Source organism: Pinus tabuliformis, chromosome 4_2 (assembly GCF_031772625.1).
Source record: "Pinus tabuliformis cultivar Carrire ecotype Pingquan chromosome 4_2, CPIR1, whole genome shotgun sequence".
NCBI lineage: Eukaryota > Viridiplantae > Streptophyta > Pinopsida > Pinales > Pinaceae > Pinus > Pinus tabuliformis.
The window spans coordinates 1,170,744,353-1,170,756,569 of NC_142304.1; positions in this window are offsets into that span (position 1 = coordinate 1,170,744,353).

Sequence of the window (12,217 nt, forward strand, 5' to 3'; positions counted from 1 at the left end):
GCCGAATTGGAAAACCATCTAGAGCGTTTGACAGTAGACATTCCAAAGAATAGCATAGATGACATTCCTCTTAGGCTACAACACTATGTTATTGGGGTCCCAGGACCTTTCAGGAGGTTCCTTTGTAGGGTGGCCCATACAGTGGTTTCTTATCGTGATCATCACCAGTGATAGGATGATTGCCTGTTGTAGACTCATATGAAATTTTTGCTTTTTGTACTATGATTTTGCCGATCATAATGTGTTTTTCAACCTATGATCGAAGACAATGTATATTTGACACACTTCTATGCTATACTATATCACTATTACCAGTTATCTTGTAAAACATGTTATGGAATGTTTTTAAGTTTACTTGTTTGATTACTGCAAATGTCTACTTAACATTCGAGGAGCAATTGCATCTGCTAATGTATTTAAATATATTGGAATGTGTTGATATTCGATATAGTCAAATTCACGTTCCAAGAGACGAAATCTCAAAAATAATCTCAATAACACTGGATTTCTAATGGCATACACTCTATTAAGCTGCAATACAACGAGTTCAGAATCTAACCTCACAATCAAACTCTGAATCCCAAATGAGATGGATTCAGATAATAACTCAATCACTGCACTATACTCTGCAATGTTGTTCATTGTTTGACCGAGGCTTACCCCATGCATAGATACCAACTCATCAGAGGGCGAATAGATAACCCAAGCTGCAGAAGAAATGTTCCATGTATTATGACAAGCACCATCAGCAAAACCAATGTATGTTTGGAGAGGCGTCGACATCTGCAATATCAAGAGTAAAATCAAGATAAGCAGGAATAATGACAAATACACTCTCTAAACTAAGCACACTTTTTAATCTAAAACACACCAGCTAGAAAGAAAACTAACCTAACTAAAAATCTCCAGACCCATATTTAAGCATAATATCTCTTCAGGTAAAGACCATTTCTGGGCTTACCTAAAGAGATCCCGTCAAATTCTACCAATTCATAGGCCCCTTTTGCCAACTTTCGCTTAACAACATAAGGACCATGCCACATGGGTACGAATTTTCCAGCGCCTAATTTATCATTTGCTTGATCTTACAGTAAGACTAGGTCTCCTTCCGAAAAATTACGAGGTGTAACATTTCGATCATACTAAGCTTTAATACGTTTTGCATGAGTTTCGATTGCTAATGCAGCATCACGTCGATTCTCATCTAGCTGAGCCAAGTACAACAAATGTTTTTCCTCTTCGGAAGTGGCTAGAAGTAATTCTATGGCCATTTGCAATGACAGGATTTCGCATTCAATGGGTAACACAGCTTCCAAATAGTAAACTAGTTGGAAAGGAGTGAAACCGATTGATGTTTTTACTGAGATTCGATACGCCCAAAGCGCTGAAAATAGCATGTTATGCCAATTCGACCTTTGAATCCTAATGATTCGTTGGATCATGATGACTAGAACTTTGTTGATGGATTCAACCAAACCATTAGCCTATGGATAATATGGAGTTGAACTATCGTGACATAGGCCAAGTTGGTCTGTTAGTTCAGTCATCATAATATTTCGAAAATGGCGCCCATGATCAGTAATAATCTCTTGTGGAACACCGGACCTAGCAATTATATGATTGAAAATGAAAACCACAACAGTTTTGCCATCTACCTCAAATGTAGGCATCGCCTCGGCCCACTTGGTAAAATAATCTACCGCAAGGATAATATACGCATGCCTCCTGGCCGAGTGAGGGTTACATGTAATAAAATTGATACCGCATTTCGCAAAAGGACTGACGACAATTATAGGGTGGAGAGGAGCAGGTGGAGTGTGCATCTTTCGATAAAAAATTTGGCAGTTGTGGCATTTTTGGACTGCGTTAATACAACCTTTAAACAAAGATGGCCAGAAATAGCTAGCGCGCAGTATCTTTTGGGCTGTGGCAAACCCAGACATATGACCGCTACACGCTCCAAAGTGACAGTCATTTAGAACCCTTTCGGCTTCCTCATGAATTAAACAACGTCGGAAAACAGAGTCTGCTCCACGACGATAAAGTGTATCTCCAATAATTTTGAATTGTTTGGATTGGAATCGTATTTTCCAACGCTGAGATTTTGAAATTTCAGGCTGAAAGGATTGGTTTTGGAGATAAACTATGATATCCCCATACCATGGATCAAGAGTGCTGATTAGAAACAAGGATTCGTCTGCAATGGGCTCTTCCGCCATAGTTTTAGTATCAGCACGCGGGAAGTCACACATTAACTCCGCAAAAACTAAAGATTTCTTTGACTTAGATTTTTCAAACTCCAAGTCGAATTCCTGTAGGATAACAATCCATTTGGAATACTTGCCCCCTAGCAATTGTTTCGTCAAAATATAGAGCATAGGGTTGCAATCGGAAATTACAGTAGTTTTGCGTAGTAAAATGTAATGACGAAAATGTTGGACAACTTGAACAGCTGCCAAGGCCAATTTCTCCACATGTGAATATTTTAGCTCAGTTGGATTTAGGGTTCGACTAAGGTAATATATCACATTTTCACTAGAGAATTGATCTTCCTGAACTAGTACCATTTCGATGGTGGAATGCGAGGCGGCGAGATATAAGAAGTAGTCCTTGTTGTAGTTGGGAGGATGTAATAATGATGCATGGGTCAACACGTGTTTTAGTGCATCAAAAGATTTGTCAGCTATCTCATCCCAATAGAATGGAGTATTCTGTTTCAACAAGCTGGTAAAACCCTTTGTGATCTCGGCGTAGTTAGGAATGAATCGACGTAAAAAGATTGCTTTCCCTTTTAAACTTTGGAGTTGGCAAAGACTTGAAGGAGGAGGCAGTTTGACAATAGCTTCAACCTTCGAGGGATCGACACGAATGCCGGATTTCGAAAGAACAAACCCCAGTAACTGACCCATTTCTATACAGAAAACACACTTGTGTGGATTCAACCTAATTCGATAATGCCTACACCTCATAAAGATTTCTCATAAATGAATGAGATGATCAGCTCGATGTAATGAATGAGTAGGTAAACCATCGAGATAGGGTTGCACAATATGCTTGATGTCATGAAACGCGTAAGACATGGCCCTTTGAAAAAGTTGCACCGACGTTCTTAAGCCCAAAAGGTAATTTGCAATAAGAAAATGTCCCCCATGGACAAATGAAAGCCGTTTTTGGTTGATCAACAAGTAGAATATTTATTTGATTGTATCCAGAAAAACCACTGCCGGCACAATCATCAATGATTTGATCGATATAGGGAGTTGGGTAATTGTCTTTTGGACAGGCTCGATTAATATCCCTATAATCGATACATATTCTTATTGTTCCTTGCTTTTTGTTAACAGGAACGATATTCGATACCCAATCCGTTAAAGGAATTGGATAAATGAAACCTGCTTTAAGTAATTTTTCAACTTCTGCTTTAATTGCAGCAGCTTTTCACGGGTGGATCTGACGCAAACATTGTCGAACGGGTTTAGCATCCGGGTAAGTTTTGATTTCATGAACAACAATTGCTGGGTCAATTCCTGGCATTTCCTCATATGACCAGGCAAACACGTTGCAGAATTCTTGAAATAGGGTCTTATATGTTTGAATTTCATCTTCCGTACAAGAGGCACCTATATGAATGTTTTCAACAATTCCAGGCTTAACTGAAATGTCAATAGGAATAGTTCGAGAAATATTTCCCAAATTTAACTCAGAATCAAGATTTTTCAATGGATTCTGAGGTTCCTTGACATAATTAGTTGTAAAAATAGATGAAAAATCATTTTCAAAGCGATCAATCTCAGGTAAAAACGAATATCTATGATGAAGATCTTCCCATGGTAAATCATCAACACACAAGATTTCACGAATTTGCTCATCAGTGTGAACAAGTTCGGAAAACGTTGTTGAATCTGAGTCTGATATTGAAAGTGATTCTCCATGGAGCACATTCATTAAGTCAATTTCAGTTGAAGAAGGGTCGGAAAATGACTGTACGGCCTGATACACAAGTTCATATGGACTCAAAGGCATAGCATCACCAAATGAATCTATCTCAGATTCTGAAGGTACGATTCAAGGATCATCATAAACAATAGTGTTTGATGAAATCATATGAATGGTTGCAGTAGAAGGCAATACGTTTGGAGGAGGAAAGGAAAAAGTTCCTAGTAAACCAAAATCTTTAACTAGTCCTACTCTAACATCCTCATAAGGGATAGTTGTTTTGCCGACATGCTGGATACTTTCAGAAGAGGCTGGGTCAGATGAAAAGTAAGTTAGCTGGTCTATAGTTATGATCTTCCCATTATGAGGAAACTTTATAAGCCGAAAGACTGATGAGACAACATCAATAATAGCGTAAGACCAACTACGACCCAAGAGAAGGTTGTAATCTAGAGGGGCATCAACCACCTCCACATCTAGATTAACAGTTTTACCTTCAACCCCTATAGGTAAATCCTGTAGAATGGGAAAAGGATGGAACCCACGGCCATCAAAAGCCTTTAGAATCGTCGGGGATTGATTAAGTGTAGGAGAACCAAGCAATCTCCAACACTGGATCGACATAATACATGTTGAGGCTCCCTCATCAATCACAGTCCTATAGCAAGGTCTGTTTTTGACTAACACTGGAATCTAGAAAGCCATTTGATGAGGTAAGCGAGGTGTACTATTTTCTAGATCGAAAATTATAAGGTTTGAGTCCTGAATATCAACAGCTCCTATAGCCGACAATAGCAATTTACGTTGTGCTGGACATGATTGCAGCACCTCCAAAGCCGACATTGCTGAAGGTGAAATAGCCAAATCTTCAACAATGTTATAGTTCTGAGCAGCTCTCACATGTGGATTGAAAGCTGACTTTCGAAGTATACCCTTGGCGGGTGGTTTGATTACTAATTCTGGGTTAGGTTTCTCGATCTGTAGCAGATTGGAACCAGGAGTTGAAGTTGATGGGTTCGAATTAGAAGATTCTGCTTCCTTACCACCAACAGGACTTTTACTTCCATAATCTTGCGATCGTGTCACAATCCTAACATGGGACATCATCATTATGGGTTCTTCTGAGGAATTTGAGGAAGAACCTATCATCTTACTGTCTTGACTAGGAAAAGGATCCTTCAAAACAAGAGGCGTTTGACGATTTTCGCAATCTCAACGCGATGAGGGCAGTCTCTTGTAAAATGCTCTTCGTCACAAATGAGACAAGGATAACGAGGTTTGTGTTTCTCATCAGTAGATTCCATTTTTTCTGGTTTCTCTTTCGAATTTTTATCTATTTTATTTTTCTTCTTCCCTTTCTTTTTACCGTTGGATTTTGATTTGGCTATAGATGACTCTACAACATGAATATCAGCAGAAATTTCTGTGGAAGAATCTCCTGTCGAGGAATCTGGTAAAGTTATGATAGGAGAAGAATTCTTGGAAGATTTCTTCTTACTTTTTGTATTAACTGTACCAATCATACCATCAGTGGCATGAGGCCCTGAAGGAGCTACAGTTATTTGATTTTGTTTAGGAATATCGGGGATTTTCTCATGTAGCATACCCAACTGTGTATAAACGAGGTCAAAGTACTGAGCTTGAGCAAATACTTGCTCTTCAGTAACGACTCCTGCCTTAGCTACATCCTCAGTGATTTTCGATAGTAATGATTTAACAAACCATTCAGCTAAGATCTGATCCGGAATAAAAACTTTCACTAAACACTGTCGACGTCTCCATTCATGAATGTGATCTGAAATGTAAGTGGACGTTGACTGTTTTAATAAAGTCAATAACTCTGTGCCATTGTCATATCTGACATGCAACTGAAAATGAGTTAAAAACGAAGTAGCTAGCTGACTAAAATTATAAAAAGTGGCTTGCAGTAACTCAATGTACCACTTGGTCGCAAGACCAATTAGAGTGCGTTGAAAAAGCCATAAACGAATTGAATCATCTGAAATGGAGTTAGATGCACACCAGAGGTGATAAGTCATCACATGTTCCGACGGATCCTCTCCTAATTTACCTTCAAACTTTGGGATGTCACTGGGCAACTTATTCGACATTGGCGGCCAAAATGGAAGATAATTAATCGGATCGTTCGTAAGGTGTGACAAGTTAGGCAAGTCCAAATTTGCAATGAATGGTAATTGACAATTAGGGTCCCTGAAACCCTGGGTCATGAGACCAGCCCCAGGAGGAGGATATCTAGGATAACTAGGAATTGGAATTGCATTTGGGATATTATATCCTCCCGCAAAACCATGATTAACCGGACCATACTGGGGTTGTTGAGGTTGCTGATAAGTATATCCAGGGTATGGTTGATACTGATAGACTGGGTTCTACACAGCAGGACCGAATTGGTACTGTCCCTGGTACGGTTGATAAGTAAATTGAGGTTGACTTGTGACAACCGTACTTGGACCATGTTGTCCTACAGGCATTTGAACCGAAGTCTAAATTGTGGGTCCAGACTGAGGTAAAGATGCTTGAGGAATTGATGCAAGAACAATATAAACCAGAGTTGTCGATACTCCAGAAGTAGGTGGGGTTGATGGAACAGATGTTGCAGCAGTTGCAGCAGTCGTTTGAGGTGGAGTTCGAGGCGAACTAGGCCCAGGCTGAGAAACTACAGAAGGTACAGAATTTTGAATAGTAGGTTGGATAGGTTGTTGGGTTGAACCAGAAGCCAAGGGTTGTCTAGATTGAGATGACAACTGCACATTTGGTTGCAATATGTGTTGAGATTGAGATGGATCCCACACTAAGTTCATTCCAGGGTATGGACCCATAGAAGGTTGAGCAAATTGAGGACCATAACTCGGTTGAGGGTAGAGTTGATAATTCAAAGGTACATTTCTAGTTCCTTGGACAAATGATTGACCTGAAGGTGGTTGGAAACCTTGGGTTGGGTACTGACCTTGAGGTTGATAACCTTGAGGCACGTACTGACATTGGGGTTGACCTTGAGGTACATATTGATACTGGGGTTGAGCTTGAGGTACATACTGAGTCTAGGGTTGACCTTGAGGAATGTACTGTCCCGTAGGTATGTACTGACCTTGAGGTTTCCCCCAAGGCGGTAATTGGGTACCTTGAGGTTGCCCCCAGGCGATAATTGAGGACCTTGAGGCTGCCCCCCAGGCAGTAACTGGCCACCTTGAGGTTGCGGATTTGGAATGGTACCTGACATCATAAGAATATCTTCTACACTAAATGGCTTAGTTCCGTTATTACCAGTTAATAACCCTTGTTCAATAGGTTGAGGAGATGCTCCCGAAAAAGTACCAATGAGTGACTGATACCCAGAGGGAACAAAAGGACCGCCATATAAAAATGTTTCTGGAGATTGAGAAAACATGGACGACTGTCTTGACATATTCAAAGGAGGACAATAACCCCTAGGTGTTGGATGAAAAGGAATGCGAGGTGGTGAAAAACTTAGTCCCCAATTTTCCAAAAAATTGGTCAATGAAAGATACCAAGCGTACCTCCTAAGTGGACCGTAAAAGATAGATTCACGCTCCCTAAGTTCTATAGCTGGTTGATTTTCATGGATAGGTATACCTTCTTCCAGAGTAACAAGTTCTTCAATAACAATAAGTCTAGAAGGAAGATTTTGGGTAATGACTCTTTCTACCCTGGGTGAACCAGGACCACTGGAAGGTGGAGAGGCAAATCCTGATGTTGGAGTAGCAGCAGGTTCAGTTTCAGGTTCAGATATTTCAGGTTCCTCGGCTAATTCACTAGTAGAAGAAAAACTACCAGTAACTTCGGAAAGAGAAACAGGTTCAATAATATACTCTGGTGCTTGAACTTGATAGTCAGGATGTATAACTAAAGAAGGCTCTCCTTCTTCAGGTGACCCAACTCTACTGTCACTAGGATTTACAAGGGCTCGTATCCCTTCAAGCTGGCTTGGTGAAAACTCAGGAGGTTGGCCCCAAAGTCTACGGGACTGCCTCGATAATTCAGCCACGATTAAAAATTTTAATTAGTTCACACGCAAACAAAGAAAAATCTCAATGAAAACCACCTAAAGTCTCTAAAGAACCAAACAATTTTGAATCACACGCCTAAAGAATCTAGGAGGTCAAACCACACACAAATAGTAACTTTTCGTACCGAAAACACTAGTTGGTGATGAAATCCAACGTCGCAGAATTCAATACAGAAATGGAGGTTGGAACAGTTACCTCGACAACCTATTTAATGAATAGACTGGCACAAGTTTCTCCACTAATCCGTCTCGAGTGAAGAGAACCCCCCAGAAAATCCAAGTTAGTCTAACTGACGTCTGCTCCAGGTACAGTGGGATCTTCCCTCCACCGTCACCTTAGGAAAGAGTCCTATAGAATATGGTCACTATGGTTACCAACGGAAGTAAATATACCTGGGGGAACAATCTTTGATCCGATACACACGCAAGGGCAGAGTAGCAAGCTCAATCCCCTTGAAGGCTCCTTGACATAATCCAAGGTTTACCAACAAGTGACCCCAGGCTCCTCGACAATGGTTAATCTGAGGTTTACCATTTTTAATACGTGTATATCTTGTATCGTTCCCAATGAGGAAGGATTGATTACCCCACTGGTTCGGACACGATCTCGTGCTTGACTCCTTTAAGAGGAGCTTCCCAGAGCATAGATGTAACAATTGGAATTTATCTCCTACCACAAGATATAGCTACTTGTTTGTTTTACTATCTTGGAGAGTTAATTACTCCCTACTCCAAGATACTAGCCTAAGCTATGTTGGTGATAAAGAGCCCTAGAAATAAAAAGATTGCTAGATAGATTTTACTTTAAGCGTTATTTTTATTGGTTTTTTCTTAAGTCAGAAGGTGCGGAGATGAAACTTTATGGTGTGAAGACTCGACTCCAAAACACTAAAAATGCACTTAAGATGATAAACAATCCTTTTTCTTTAATGAATTTCTAGCTAAAGAAAGAGTTGAGAATGCAAATGCTTGAAAAAACAAATCTTTCCTTAACAAACAAATAAAAAGGACTTTTTGTCTTTTCCAACAAACTCAAAACGAGACTACTAATTATGCTCACGAAAATTTCCCTTTCTTTTCAAACACTCAAATACTACAAAAACAAACTTTTTTTCAAAAGAGATTTTTTTAATTTTTATTAACATTCAAAACTATTGAAAAATCTAATCTTGAGATCTATAAATTCTAAAAAGCTAATTGAAGTAAAAGCTTACAAGATTTATTTTCAAGGATGTTTTACTTAGTTATGAGCCAACTAAGGACTAATTTGTCCAGAATCACAAATTAATCAAAAAACAACCAGCTTTTGTTTTCTTTTTTAAAAATGAAATCCAAAACTTTCAAAACAAGTTCTTTCGAAGCTTCGCAAAGAGAAAAACAAGATGTATTCCTCAACAAAGGTAGATTTTACAGATCGGTCAGACTCATAAGAAGACCAGTAAAAACCAGGGTGATCTGAGGTTTCTAAGGCTTCTATGCTCCGAATTCTTACAAAGACCAAACGAAAATCAAGCCAGAGACACAAAGATTCTAGAAATTCACCTAAAACCTAAATGCCAATAGAATTAACCTACGAAAAGTTTTCGAAAAGACACGTGCAGATCTGGGTAGAGGCTAAAACATATAAACAAATCCTAAGCTGACTGAATGAGAAAATTTTAATTTTTTCAAAATTTTGACAGGGTCTGCAGGCTCCTAGTATACCCAGGTGCGGTATCGCTCTGTATGTAAAGCAAAAGTGCGGGGATGTCCGCACTGTGTTACAAACAGAGGGTGCGGTCCTCTTCCAAAAGTGTGAAAAACAAAAAATAATTCAAGACCTACAAAACCTACCCAATCACACACACATCAATAAAAAACCAGAAACAGAGAAACAGTTTCTCAAGTCAAAGTAAAAGCAAAGGCAAAAACCAAAAATTCAAGTCCCCAGTGGAGTCGCCATTTTGTCGGCCGGATAAGTCGTTCTTGCGGACAAGACCGACCTCCCTAGTATCTATGGATATCTAGCGACAAGCAAACCAAACAAATTCTATCTTTCTCTAAATATGCGATTTATAAATAAAGGCTAATAGATGTTTTAGGCCTACCTCAGGTCCAGTGCTAGTTTGTGGAAGCCACGCTCCATTGATCCAAATGAGCTCCTTTGTAAAGAATCTGCAAACACAAACAGGCACACATATCAAATAGCATCTGAAAAGCCAATATAATAAACCATATTTATCATGATGATCAAGGAATTCATGAAATAAATCATAGAAGACAATTTACTAAGAAAAATGAATCTGACTGTATTAACTTTAATCAAAGAAGAACTTTATAACCTTGGTGCCTTGATGCTGTACAAGCTCCTCCTAGGGTTCAACAAGAATCTCTTCTACTTTGACAAGTTTCACTCTCTTTCCAAAGAAGCCAAAAGGTATGTAATCTCGCCTCTCAAGCTTAACTAGGAAGTCTCAATTCCAACATCATTTACCCTCAAAAATGTTCAGCTTTCAACCTCTCTAGCAACCAGCCCAATGCCTCAATTTATAGAGCAGAGGAGGGAAGTTACTAGGTCCACCTTCAAAGGGATAGAGCCCTCCTTCAAAGGGATAACCTCCTCTCATCTAGGGGTTAGCTGCTTTTGTTATGGGATGCATGAACCACCTAGAAGCAAACCAACCAAGTCAAGATTCCTTCTAGAAACATCCAGAATTAACCCAAAGTGAGTTTTTAATAATAAACATGCGCCTTTTGACTTTTACATGGGTCCGCACCCACTCCTTTAGAGACAGAGTAGGCAGGTCCGCAGGTAACATGAAAAAGGGGTGCGGGACCGCAGGTAATGGTAAGAGAAAGTGCGGAACCAAAGTTTTATTGATTTTCAAAGACTTTCTCTCATTTTTAAGGCTTTGACATGAATAGCTGGGGTTTGAGACTTGCAAAGGAGGACAGTATGAGTGGTGATAAACTCACACTGACTACAGAAAGTCATGGTGACAATATTTTGTGTAACAGACATGTGGGCAGGATCCAGCTACACGACTCGTGCGGGAGGGATTCCAAGGGCGTGGATGGGGCTGCAAAAGAATGGGACCTGGATGGCGACGAGAACAATTAATCTGCTATAATTGTGGAGGATCGGGGCGTTATGCACAAGACTACACAAACCTGACTAAAGACTGTTGCCCGTCTTGCTACTAGTTTGATCACGACGCCGTCAATTGTCCCACGCTAATTGCTCAAATGCAGGAAAAAGGGGTGCTTCCAGCTAACCCCACTCAGAACTTCCAAATGATGAAGGCTGAACCATGCGCAAAAGACCCTAACGTAAATATGATTCTCAGAAGTGGCACAACTACAGGGGAAGATAAGGGGAAGAAGCCAGAAGAGGATATGTGGGTCCATAAGGCTCCCAAGAAAACAACCGAAATTTGATTTGGTGCAAGCACGAGAAACCTTTATGGAAGCTAAGAAGGATTTTGCAGAAGCATCTACTTTGGGTAGTAGGGAGCAATTGGGAACGGAATAGGATACTCTCTGATAACTACCTTCTTAGAGACATGTATGAAACTACTTAGGCATGCTAAAGTGGTGAAAGGACTACAAGAGCTAATAACTAGATGCGCAAGGGCGGATGAGCCATGAATGCTCCGGAAGTTGGGAAAAACATGCTTTGTGAACTGGCCAGGAAATGCGACTGATTGTCTAGATTGGAGACTATGAGATGGACTAGGTTGTTTTAGATTTGGGCTCCGATGCAAATGTCCCACCAAAGCAAACTTGAGAACAAATGGGCAGGCCTACACTGCAATGGTCCCCGATCCAATTGTGCATGACCAACCAACAAAATATTCTACCTATGGGAAGACTACAAGGGGTTACAGTGGACATCAACGGTGCTAGCACGAAAACCAATTTTTAGGTCATCGAAATAGTGGATGACAGTAATCCATATCCGGCGTTGTTAGGGATAAATTGGACCACGGATATGAATGGGATCATCAACGTCAAAAAACGAAAAATGATCTTCAAAAAGAAATCTATCCATGTAGTAGTTCTGTTGGATCCAACTAAAGGGGCGTGCTATACTGAACCTGTACGCGACGATGATAGTGATGGGGAACTAGACTGTATCTACCAAATTACAGCACAATATCAAGACAGGGTGAATCCAACAGCGAACGACAGACTCTTATGGGACCATGACAGTTATTACACGTCAAACTCCGATTAAGAGGTAGAACACTGGCA